This window comes from Lathyrus oleraceus, chromosome 4 (assembly GCF_024323335.1).
Source record: "Lathyrus oleraceus cultivar Zhongwan6 chromosome 4, CAAS_Psat_ZW6_1.0, whole genome shotgun sequence".
Lineage (NCBI taxonomy): Eukaryota > Viridiplantae > Streptophyta > Magnoliopsida > Fabales > Fabaceae > Lathyrus > Lathyrus oleraceus.
In genome coordinates, this window is record NC_066582.1 from 412,000,902 (window position 1) to 412,014,169 (window position 13,268).

The following is a 13,268-nucleotide window of genomic DNA, read 5'->3' on the forward strand; positions in this document are numbered from 1 at the left end:
CTAGCAACGGTTGGAATACCTGACCTCTATTGAGGAACACCCATATAAGTTTAGTGACGATTCTTAGCAATGACTAGAATACCTGACTCAGTGGGGTATGAAAATATAAGTTCAATGACAATTCTTAGTAACGGCTAGAATACCTAACTTTACTAGAGAGAAATGAAGAGGTATGATGATGATTCTTAGCAACGGCTAGAATACCTGACTCTAAGGGGAAAAAGGAATTCAACAACGATTCTTAGCAACAACTAGAATACCTGATTCCTATTGGGGATGAAACCAAATGGTTCGATTATGATTCCTAACAACGACTGGAATACTTGACTCTGGTTGGGGATGAACGGAAATTCAGTGATGATTCTTAGCTACGGCTAGAATACCCGACTCGTGATGGGGGAAAGAAACAATTTCAGCAACGATTCTTAGCAATGTCTAAAATACATGACTTTGCAAAGGAGATAAGAAGTTCAACAACGATTATTAGCAACGGTTGAATACCTGACTCTTCTAGGGAGAATATGAAGGTAACAATTTCTGAAAACAGTTGTAATGTCTGTTTTGCGAGGGAACCAAAATAGTTTAGTAACGATTCCTAGCAACAGCTGAAATACCTGACTCTGCTTGAGGAGGGATTTGAAAATTGATGTCGACTCTATTGGGGATAATCCCTAACAATGATTGGGGAGTTCTGGAATCTGAAACAGACAATCCTAGAAACGGTAGGGAAAGTCAGGACCTTGATGAATCGTTCTCGAGTAAGATTAGGATGTGAATTAAAGAGGATACTTATGATGCAATGTTATGTATGCTGAAGGAGAAGGGCGATCCAAAATGCAACGGAAATTAAAATTTTCTCCTTTAGTGATCCTTACAAATGGGCATGATCAGTGATAGAATATTTACCTCTTGTGATGATTGAAACCTTTGATGCAGATCTACAGAGCAATCAAGAACATTGAACGAAGACAATGCCTCTACTCAGTCCATACGAACGGATTCCTTCAATCTCAGTGCTAGCTACTATGAATGAAGGCTTTGAGTGAGAGAGAGAGAGAGAGAAAGAGAAAACAAAAATGCAACCGCAATGAATGCTTCTGCACAAGGGTTCTATTTATAGAACCACTTGTGTGGGCTTCAAGCTAAAAAGCCCACTTAAGTGTATGTGGCCCATATCTTATAATATGCCCAAAATCACTTAAGCGCGTGGTACCTTACCATATTTCATATTCTACTTAAGTACACCATACCTTACGATGTTCTACAATTCACTTAAGTGCACCGTACCTAACGGTGTTCCTTAGTTACTCTATCTCTCATCAATTCGTCCTTGTGTGTGACCCTGTAGGTTTTCGCGACATTGGCAATTATATTAAATCACGTATTTAACATAATAAACAGTGAGCGGTATCTAGCAACACATCATTGCTACCCAAGACACGAAAATGTCATGTGATCTGACAAATCCTTATGTGATAATACTTATGCGTATAATTACCCTTTTGCCCTTATGTCTATATTGAACACAAGGCATAGACCGTGTCATCCTTGTCCAATTCAATATTGGGCCCATAGACATTTATCCTGTTATGCAGGATGGGAAAATTCCATCTAGGTCACTCATGTCCCTCAGGATGCTTCGTGGAGTACCCATCAACTGTCTTTATAGTTATCCCGTTACGGACAATGTTTGATCAGCAATAAAGCACTCGACTCTACATCTAGGGTCCATAGTGGTTTCAGGTCGAAGGGTGGTATACACCATTATCACCATGAGAATAACTTATGACACTTTGCATAACATTCTATATAGTATTCTCATAGCGGGTCAATCCAGTATAAATATTACTCTTAATATTCATACCTATGTTTAAGACTTGATAACTCCTTATCCGTGATCCATGAGATGTGATCATCAGTCTATATACATAATAGTCTTAATGCTTTAATGTTATCCCACTTCATAATAAAGCTCGACTACAGATACTTTAAGAATAGTGTCCTTATGTTTAATGTAATCTCATGATCAAGTCACACTTGATACATTAAATGGACTAGCTATTCTAGGGACTTTATTAAACAAACGTAATAAAGAAAAAACCTTTTATTATTAATAAATAATTCGATACAAGTACCAAAAGTATTGGCCTCTAGGGCTTACACCAACATATGCAAGATGCCGATGTATGTTAGGGCTATGCGGGGGATAATTTATTAAGAATGTCAATGGTGATTGGGCTTTGCTTTTGTTTGGGGAGAGTGTACTGACTTCCCAACATCATAATCTAGATCTTCTAACGACCAAATTGCAGTTGGTGCAGTTACTGGGGATCTTCATGCTGAGGAATTATAATTTTTATTGGGCAAAACTCAAAGGAGTTTGAGGCGTTGTCATGTTGAGGTATACCAAGTATGCTGGAGTATGGTTACCTTTGAAGAATTTTGAAAGAGAAGTAATTTCGATTTTTTCCCTTGAAAGTTTTTTTTTAATAAAAGTTTGTTTTACTCGCAATTTTCAATGCAATGTCAATTAAGGAAGGTCATACTTTGCAAACAAAGAAGGAAAAGTAAAAGCATTTGGCACATATGAGGGAAATTTTTATTAAAAATGATCCCAAAAATAGGTGACTCGTACAAGGATGTAATCCCTCAAAAGAGGTAATTGCACAATAAATTGAAAAAACTATAATGGCCAAAGAAATAACTCAAATTTCCACCAAGTTTCAACTATGTTATAGTCCTTATATCCTCAAGGGTCCTCGAATCTTGCTTCAAAAGAAGATGATTGGATTAACTCGTCGAGGAGTGTAGAATATTCTTCGTGGAATGTAGCCTCTCTCTTTTCATGAATCCCTAAATTTGGCATAGACCGCCCTTTCGGGTTTTCAGTCTATCGGGATACCCATTTTTGCATAAGTCTCCCTTTCGGTTTCAACTTATCGGGCTTTTCTTTTTCATGTGTAGTATTTTTTTACTGCATCCGCATTTACAGGGGATGGAAGTTCTTCACCATCCATAGTTGTGAGTATTAAGGCTCCTCAAAAGAAGACCTTTCTTACAACGTATGTGCCTTCATAGTTCAACATTCACTTGCCCCTTGGGTCAATATGAGTTGGTAACATCTTCTTCAAGATTAGGTCTCCAGCCTTGAGGCTTCGGTGAAAGACCTTCTTATCATGTGCCCTTTTGATGCGCTTTTGATATAGCTGGTCATGGAAGATGGCTGCCAAGTGCTTCTCATCAATAAGGTTCAGCTGATCAAATCAGGCTTGTACCCACTCGGCTTCGTCAAGTTTGACGTAGGTCAAAATCCTTAATGAAGGAATCTCTACTTCAACTGGAAGAACTAAATCCATTCCATACATAAGAGAGAAGGGGGTTTCCCCAGTGGAGGTGTGTTATCTACCAACACATCAATGTGAGGTAGTAGGAAGTCGTCTTTAGGACTCGCTCTATTCAAATCTTTATAGTCTACACACATACATACTTTGTTGTCTTTCTTTGGTATGGGTATGATGTTGGCAATCCATTGAGGGTGGTTATAAACTGCTATAAAACCGGCGTTAAGCTGCTTTTGCACTTCCTCCTTTATCTTCATAGCCATGTCAGGATGGTTCCTTCTTATCTTTTGCTTCATAGGAGGGCAATCTTCTTTGAGGGGTAGATGATGGACCACGATTTCAGTATCGAGACCAGGCATGTCTTGGTAGGACCATGTGAACACATCCATGTAGTCTTGTAGGAGTTTGAACAACTTTGCCTTCACATCTTCTTGTAGGGCTGAGCCTACCCTGACCTCTTTAGCTTCCTCTTTAGTCCCAAGGTTGACCACTTCTACCAACTCTTCATGTGGCTGAATAGCCTTGACTATTGCTTTAGCAGTCGAGCTAGCTCCCCGGAGAGCTCACAATCTTCCTCAATGTCTTCGTCGTCGTGATTGATTAGATTGTCAAATTCATAGGAGACCATAGCAAAGTCGTTATCGGTGGAAATCGGGGGAGATCTGCATGATTCATGATTCATGCTTTTTATTTTGTGAAGTGACAAAAAAGAATGAAAACTTTAAAGAAAAGTAAGAAAAACATTTCCATTTTGGATATAAGTGAAAAGGTATAAATAAATAAAAGATAGTGAACACAATTTGAATGCAAAGAAGTGACAATTTTAATTAATTGATTGGTAGAAAATTTAATGGGGGGATCTACAAGTGATTCCCCCATGCTTTAGGCATAACATGGGTTCTTTTCTTCTTAAAAAGGAAATAACAAACAATAAAAAATTACTTTTCAAACATTGTGACTTTAGGCAACTCGAACGCAGTCCAATTGGTCAATTCTTATCCTTCAAATCTTTTGTAGACTAAACCTCCTTACTTAACTACACCATCCTTTTCCATAGCACAAATTTGGCCATCCACGAGGTGCCCATCATTTTCTAAGAAATATGAGAATGGGGTAACTTGTCCCTCTATAACAACTGGTGCTTATTTCTTCAAATTTTGGGAGTAGTATCCCAAACCAGCACGGTCCTTGCTGATTGTCAATTGTAGTATCCTCCCTCAACCTTTGGGGTGTCCATTCTTGATAATATTCTAAGCGTCCTTCAATGAGGCCATCGGAAATTCAATAGTTTTAAATTCCCCTATAGAGACAACCATCTCCACATTGACAATTTCAAATGCTTGAAATAGGATTTCATATACCTCTCATCCTCCTTCAACATAACAGAAAGATGCCAAATGACTAATCATAATATCCTCTTCACCCTCAACAAGTATTAGCTTGTTGTTGACCAAGAATTTTAGCCTTTGATGAAATGTTGATGTAATAACACTAGCTGAATGGATCCATGGTCTTCCAAGCAGACAACTATAAGCAGGGTAAATGTCCATGACATATAATGTTATAAAGAAGGTGTGAGGCTCAATATTGATGGGTAGGTCCACTTCATCAATCACAGTTCATCTTGGACCATTAAATTCTCTCACAACTAGCTCACTAGGTTTCATAACGAGCCCCTCAATAGTCAATTTGGATAATGAGCTTTTCGAAAGCACGTTAAGAGATAAGTCGGTGTCCACTAAGACTCTAGACAAGATAGTGTCTACATATTCAACGGAAATGTGTAGAGGCTTATTGTGGTTCCTCCCTTCGGAGGGAAGCTCTTCATCATTAAAACCCAAAATGATACTAGCAGAGATATTATTAACTATACCATTGAACCGACAAATGGATATTTCTTGTGGTATGTGTGCGACCTTCAAGAATTTCACTAGGGCCTCCTTATGTTCCTTAAGCACATGAGCAAAGACATCATCGAGATTTTCGATGGGGTTTGGTTGAGTTGGCCAACTACCCTATAGTCCCTCTTCTTGATGGTGCGCAAGAATTCCTCCACCTCATTGTGAGGTGAGGAATCTTGCCTTTGCTGGGCGATTTCAGTTTACTTGCCTTTTTCTTGACTTGAAGGGCCATCATTGTCAGTTGCTGAGGGTATTTATGCAAAGATTCTCCCACTTCTTGTCACTCTGCCACTTCCAATTATATTTACCATTGGCTCAACATACACTGATGGTTTTTCTTTCACTCTTTGTCCATGGATATAGAAGGTGGAGTCATAAATCCAAGGAACTACTTTTGTATCGTTGAAAGGGAACAATGTTGGTACTATTATCACCATGGGAGTAATGGGGTTGTTGGAGATAGTCATATGAGAGAGTTCATGTGGTATTTGTAGAGGTAAGATTTCATCATATGGGATCTGTAGGGTGAACACTTCTTCCTTGGTGAATGAACAATCTACCACCAAGATCCCTTGGTCCATTAATCGTTGTATAGAATTCTTCAAGACTTCACATTATTGGGGGTCAATCAAATATTTCTCACAATTGGAATTATAGATAGGAAATGCACCATTCTTCAACAGAACATTTTTTTATATCAAGGAGGGGTGTTTTCAGCTCGTCCACACGGGACATTAATCTTCTTCCATTATCAAATACTACCATATTTACTACAGGTTTGTTGTGGGGTGGCATTGGGTTTTTGTTAACATTTGGGTTGTTAGGCACAAACTTAATTGCATGAGAATCTATCAGATCTTGCCCTTTATATTTTAAGGTTTTACAGTTTTGATGAAATGGCCGAGAGCACCTGAATGGAACTCACATCGGGCGTTGACATCATAACCGAGAGGAAGGACCACTGGGGGTGGTCCTAACTCTCTTAATCGTACCAATGATCCACGTAACAGGTATGGTAGTATGTTACTATACAACATGGGGACTGGATCAAACCTCCTCTCGGGTCTTTTTTGACGTTGTTGTTGTTGTTGTTGTTATGGAAAATATTGTTGTTGTTGATGACGTTGTTGTTGATATTGTTGTTGATTATGAGCTAGTTGTTATTGAAGTTGCTGATTAATTGTAATTGTAAATGGTTGTTATTATTGAACAAGTGCTACAGAAGCGACTTGTTGATATGGGACTCGATAAGCTGGTCCTCTTCCTCTAACCATGACAACTTCATTTGCCTCACCTTCCCTTTTCTTTCCATATGCCACAAAGGGTTTCTTTACAACACCGGAGGTACTTGCAGAGTTTTGAATCTTACCCATTTTAATCATATTCTCGATCCTCTCACCGACCAAGACTAAATCGGAGAAACTAGATGATGTACTTCCAACCATTCAGTCTAGATAAGGGCCTTGCAAATTCCCCATAAACATATCCACCAATCCACGCTCCAATAATGGAGGTTGTACCTGCCACGAGCTCTCTCCACCTTTGTGCGTATTCCTTGAAAGTCTCTTCAAACTTTTGAGTCAAGTTCTATAGTTGAGTGTTGTTAGATGCCATATCAATATTATACTGGTAATGTTTAAGGAAGTCCTCTTCCATATCTCTCCACGTCAAAATGTGGGTTCCCTCTAATTGCATGTACCGGTATAAAGATGCCTCACTTAAGAAGTCTTGAAAGAAATGCATCAGGAGCTAGCCATTATTGGAATAAGCAACCATCTTGTGGCAGTATGCACGAACATGTGTTCTTGGGTCACTGGCTCCTTTATATTTTTGAAAGTCTAGAACTTTGAATTTGGCAGGGATAACCATATCAGGGAACTAAACATATTTCAGATGCGTCGAGACCGAAATCATTGGAGCCCTTCAATGCTTTCAAATTTTCTTCAATAGCCTTGACCTTCTTTTCTACCTCATTGGCGGGAGGACCAAGAGCGTCAGAAATAGAGCTCTCTCTTGGACTAAAAGAGGTGTCATGCTGATCATCAATTTCTATGACGGGAGGAGTAAGAACAGGTCGAGGGACACCGTCGAATGGTCCCACGGGAATCTGGACTTAAACGTTGCCATGTGGAGGTGGAGGATTTTCCATAATAGGAGGGTTGGCAGCAGGAATAGGAGTAGAGGCAACGTGAGTTCTTTGATTCATTTCTTCTTGCATTTTTTCCATAATCTCTTGACCTCATGCAACGGCCTGTATGGTCTCCATTAACTATCTCATTTGTGCTCTTACTTGGGATACTTCCTCGTGGAGAACGACTTGGTTCTGTTCCAACTGATCCATTATAGCTTGTTGGTTGTGTGGCATCTAGTAATGATGTCTGGAAGTCAACTTCCTGGTTTCTAATCAAGAAATGGTGAATGATAAGTTTTTGGTTTTGGTTTTTGAAAATTCAAATGATGCATGAATATTTTTGTTTTATGTTTATTAATTACAAAGCTCTAAGTTATTTCGTGTTGTTTAATGCGAGAAACACTTAACATTTAAACATTGAAATCAAGAATCAAGATGTAAACACAAATTGAGTCAAAGAAACTTCATTCATCCTTGATAGGGAAATAGTTTCAAATACATAGAAGTTGCAAGTTTCAAGTTTAAAACTGGAAGTAAACAAGTAAACTAGATATCAACCCTAAAAGTAACCCCTTGAGATCCGCGGAGAGCTTGTATGTCGGTAATAAGATCTGCCATTGTCTTTTTACGGAATTTGACAAAATGATAAACTTCTTTAGGTGTGTTCTCAAAGAACATGATCAAATCAGCCTCCTTCAACTTGTCAGGAAAGTCTTGGAGGGCATAATTAGTCAAGACAATCATGTTTGTGTACTTTTTCTTCCATTATTCATAGAGAGATTGGAGGTTTTGAATAATTCCATCCATATGAGCCATTGAAGACTCTTCCCCACAACATCTCTCTTCCTTGTATTGGTAGTTGTTTTGCAACTCTATGTAGGCTTGATCATAATTCCCATCCTCAAGTTCTTGATTTGCTCGCGAGCTTGTTCATGTTGTAACTGCTCACACAAAAAGCTTCTATATACTTTCTCCCTTTCTAGATGTTCTTTGTCCAAAATATCCTTGCACTCTTTAAGAGTGGTCCTCAACTCTAGGATTTGGGCTTCATAGTCCTCCCTGGCTTCCTTCTTCATTGCGTTAGACCTCTCGACAGTCTTTTCAAGGTCCTTGATAGTTCGGTACGCTTGATCCAACATGTCGTTTCAGAAGTCTAGCTTAGAATTTGCTCCTTTTAGAGCACACCTACCCACACTCTCTTGCCTTCTACCTTTCTAAGTCTCTTCTTATTAACCCTCGAACTCTTCATTGACCTGCTTACCCTTGTCTTCGAAGTCGAAGTTTCGTTGCTTGGTACGGTTGAGTCGGACTCGTAGTTGACCATTCTCCAACTCTAAGTCTTGTATCTGATTGGTAAGCTTATCCACATCTTCTTGTAAGATGGGCTCAGGTTCGGGCATCAAGAGAAATGATGAAGGGTCATAAAGTAAAGGCATCTTGACAAATAAATATCTTTCTCTTACCCATTGAAAGTAAGGTTCCTTAGTTAAGATGTTTTTTTGCCCCACTCTTGGTCAATTAGGATTATGCATGTCTAATCCTTTTTTAATCCCTTCACAGCTGAATGAGTGGGTCTATTATGTTGATGACAAAGGGTACAAATTCTCGAACTTCAGGAGGACTCATCATTGTACACCTCAACTGCCTCTTAAGTTGCACAGGGTTATAGTTGAAGCAACCTTGTGTTCCTATCAGAGGGACATTAAGGAACCCTCCACATCTAGAAATGACTTCTTTGGGTTCCCATTCACTCTTGTACCACATAATTGAACTGGCGGAGAGAGAAGCAAATCTTTATGGCCAAGTCAAACTGCTATAAGCAAAAGGTCCTCGCTGAGGCATATAAGTATTCATCCATAACTGTAAAAGGGATGCACAACAAAGAAACATCCCACCTCTTTTCTCATGCTTTGTATGGAAGGTATGGTAGAAATCTACGAGCAAGAATGACACTGGGTTGTTGGTTAGGAAAACTTCCACGAAAAAATGATCCATGAAATTGTCTATATTAGGGAATAGAACAATTTCATGTACCAATAATGCTAATGTTGCACTACAAAATTCCAGTCTCTTTTTTTTACCATCTTCCAAGCATGGTCTTCAAGTAACTTCTCCGTAAGTCCTTTGACAACACCCTTTGGTCCCCAATTGGGAACTAAGTCATTGGCGTTGATGCCCAAGACTAGAGCTAGCTCGGACAAGGTGAATCCCTCTTCCAACTTGGGGAATGGATTGAAGTTTTTGATTGGTCATTTTAGGAGCCTTTCAATTTCTTCCAAAGTCGGGCATAGTTGATTTTCCGGGAATGTGAAACATCTTAGCTGGATGTCATAATATTTAGAAAAGGTGGTGAGTGCTCCATAGTTGATCGTGTGAATTCGCAAGTGCACGAATTACGTCAAAGTAATATAAAAGAATATCGATCCCACAGAGACCAAATCGTCAATCTATCGATTTCTATCGTTACGGTGTTTATCTAAGGCGGTATAAAAGAGATATTGGGTTTGCAAAACAACGGTAAATAATAAATGCAGGAAAAGACAGGTTGAATGTATTTCACGTTAGTTAGGTGATGTTTCAATTGTCTAAATAGAAATACTTATGAGGCAATATTTTCTACTCTTGAAAAGAATCCATTTAACAGGAACTGTCGCTTTCGCGTATTCAGAACCGAGTTTACCCTTAAATTAAGGCCTTTTATTGTCACTTATAAAAGGTGCGCAGAACGCTAAAGTAGTAAACTTATTTTTAAGAAATGAGACTCGTAAACTTAGTTGAAAAGTGATTTTGATTTGGAAAGTTTACCCAAGGAGTTTCCTGATTTTAAATCCATCAACACGTCCAAAAACAGTTTCAAAAATAGTTTTTCCTTAAATTGATAAAAATTCCTAGTTACTAAGCCAGGGTGTTCTCGCACTCCTCGAATAGTTAGAACTAACCAGGTTTGTTTTAGAAAACTCAAGTTAAAAATGAAAACAGCCTTTAAAGTATTTATACAGATTCAATTTTGGAAACATCTCTTTAACCGCGATCCTTACATTCTAACCTTTAAAAGATTTACCTAGACATGGTAATACAAACAAACACAACGGTATTGATCATGATGAAAAGTTTGTTTTAGAATGTGAGGCGTAAAGAACGAGGAAAGAGCGTAAAGTAAATAAAATAAAGCGAGTGCGGAAAATAAATAAAGTAAAGCGAGTGCGGAAAATAAATAAAGTAAAGCGAGTGCGGAAAATAAATAAAGTAAAGCGAGTGCGGAAAATAAATAAATTAAAGCGAGTGCGGAAAATAAATAAAAATAAAAGCGAGTGCGGAAAATAAATAAAATAAAGCGAGTGCGGAAAATAAATAAAATAACAGAGTAGACAGAAAGTAAATAAAATAAAAGCGTAAATAAGAACCTGCTCCAAACGGAGGGCTTTAAATCTAGTACATGAAAAATAAACCTCCGACTCCTGAAGCTAAAGACGACAACAACTCGAAGTGACCCAACTCAATCTCACTAAGGTGCGATAACCCCCCGATGTGACGGATTACCGCTTTTACAAATGATAAATATGTGCTTAGTATTGTAAACTAAGTTGGATGATTTGAAAATGAAATGGAACGAACTGTTTATAGAGGATTTCAGCAGCTTGTAAAGACCATGGTTCCCTCCAACTTCTCCTTAGTGGGAACATGATTTCCAAAGATGGCGCCCGTCATCCCTTCATGGCGCCCTCCATGTGTGTAAATGGGAAATATCATGGGAACATGGCGATTACCTCCTGGTTGAGGGATGATGAGTCATGGCTTCTCCTATAGCGGCCGCCATGTGCAACGCCATGTGTACAATTTTCGCCGAAAAACCCTAATTTTAGGTATTTTTGCTTCGTTTCTTCTAAAAGGTTCCGAAAGTGCTAAATATCTGAAAACAACATAAAAGAGAGCATAATACAAATAAAATGATAATAAAGTCCTAATAAACATGTGAAATCTGAGTAAAAAACACGGTGTAATTCAGTGTGATCAAATTCTCCCACACTTAAACCTTTGCTTGTCCTCAAGCAAAACTCTTTATAGTTTATGCAAGAAAAACAATATCAACTAGAGTTAATTCAAGGAAAAAGACTTATGAGTTCATTCAAGGAATGTATCGATAGGTACTAACGAATCGAACTAAAGATATTGTAGTGACACTTCCCGCAAATGCGGTCGTAGGCTTCGTTCCTATACAAATCAATCCACATTACCCCATCATACCTAGGCCTTCTTTTCGTTTTCTTAAAGTCCTTTTCATTCAGGTGCAATCACATTAAGCCCGTTATCCGTACATACTCATAGTAAAGTGACCGGTTAGTGATTATGATCTTAAGCACGGGGCTCTGGTATATAAGTTGGTATAACCCCTTTATTCAACCCAATTTGCAGTTGTGGGGGATTGGATCGTAATCCACCCTACCAAGTTCAGCACCAGATACCTATGAACCAACAAACAAATAGGCTTATTATTTTTTATTTTTCTAAGCATGGGGCTCTGGTACATAAGTTGGTGTAACCCCTTTATTCAACCCAATTTGCAGTTGTGGGGGATTGGATCGTAATCCATCCTACCAAGTTCAGCACCAGATACCTTTGAACCAACAAACAAATAGGCTTATTATTTTTTATTTTTCTAAGCATGGGGCTCCGGTACATAAGTTCTTATTTGGAATAAAAATTGGGGCTACAGCATATGGGGTATCGGGATCGACTCTTATAATCATGAAGCCTAAGGTGTTAAGACAATACCGATTTTTAGAAAAAGTTTTCCCAAGTCTTTTACATCCTGTTATAAACCTGTCTTATAGCCTGAATATTCAAGATGTATTGTTTTCTTTGCTTAAAATTTTTTTTGGTAAGGTTAAAGAAATGGGAGAAATACGGATACACTACACAGATGACTCGTCGGACACATGTTATTTTATTGAAAGGATAAGCAAACAACTAAAACATGTAAAGCATACTAAAAATAAAAGAAAACGGTAAAAAGCGATAAAAGTAAAGGAAAGCGATAAAAAGCGAAAAAAAATAAAGGAAAGATAAAAAGCGATAAAATCTCCTACCACACTTAAACCGAAAATTGTCCTTAATGTTTCGATATGAGATAGGGTAGGAGTAACTTGGAAGAGAGAGGGAGAGAACTAGGGGTGAGCACCGGTACCATCACCGTCATTGCCCTGGTCAGGATGCCTGGGTCGACGACGTCTGCTACGAGTACTAAGTCCTTCTTGCAACTACTGAGAGCGACCTAAGAGAGATCCTTGGGTGGCCTTGATAAGAGCGAAGTGACGCTCATTAGCCTGTGTCTGGCGATGTTGCTCATTAGTGATCGCAAGTAAGGACTCAGTGATAGTATGAAGTGCTTGCTCACTACGCTGTTGGGAAGCTACCATAAAACTCATATTATTTGTCAGTTGTTGGTTTATGGTATTCAGGAGGGTGTCACGCCTTTCCTCACGAGCCAGGTGCTCCCGCCACATCTCCTCAGTGATGTAGAAACCGGGAGTGGTACCTGCAAAAGGGTTAGAGGAAGAAGGTGCGGTGTGTACAGGTGATGCAGCAGGAATATCATGAGCAGGTGACTAGTCGTTGTAGTGGGGTATTCGTTACCATTAGAGATATTGACTAAATCTAAGGTAAATCATACAAGTCGAGTCGCCACCGCACTTCTATTTATCCAAAGTAATGGTTAGAAAGCGAACAAAAACTTAAAAGTTTTATCGAATCAAAAACTAGTAAAAAAGTCAGAGATCTGGGTAAGGGGGTTGGTTATGCAATGGGAAGGTGTTAGGCACCCAAAACATCCTAGGTACTCCTAGGGAGCCCTTTTCATACTTGTTGTAAGGTCGTTGTTTTGTGAAAATAGTTTGT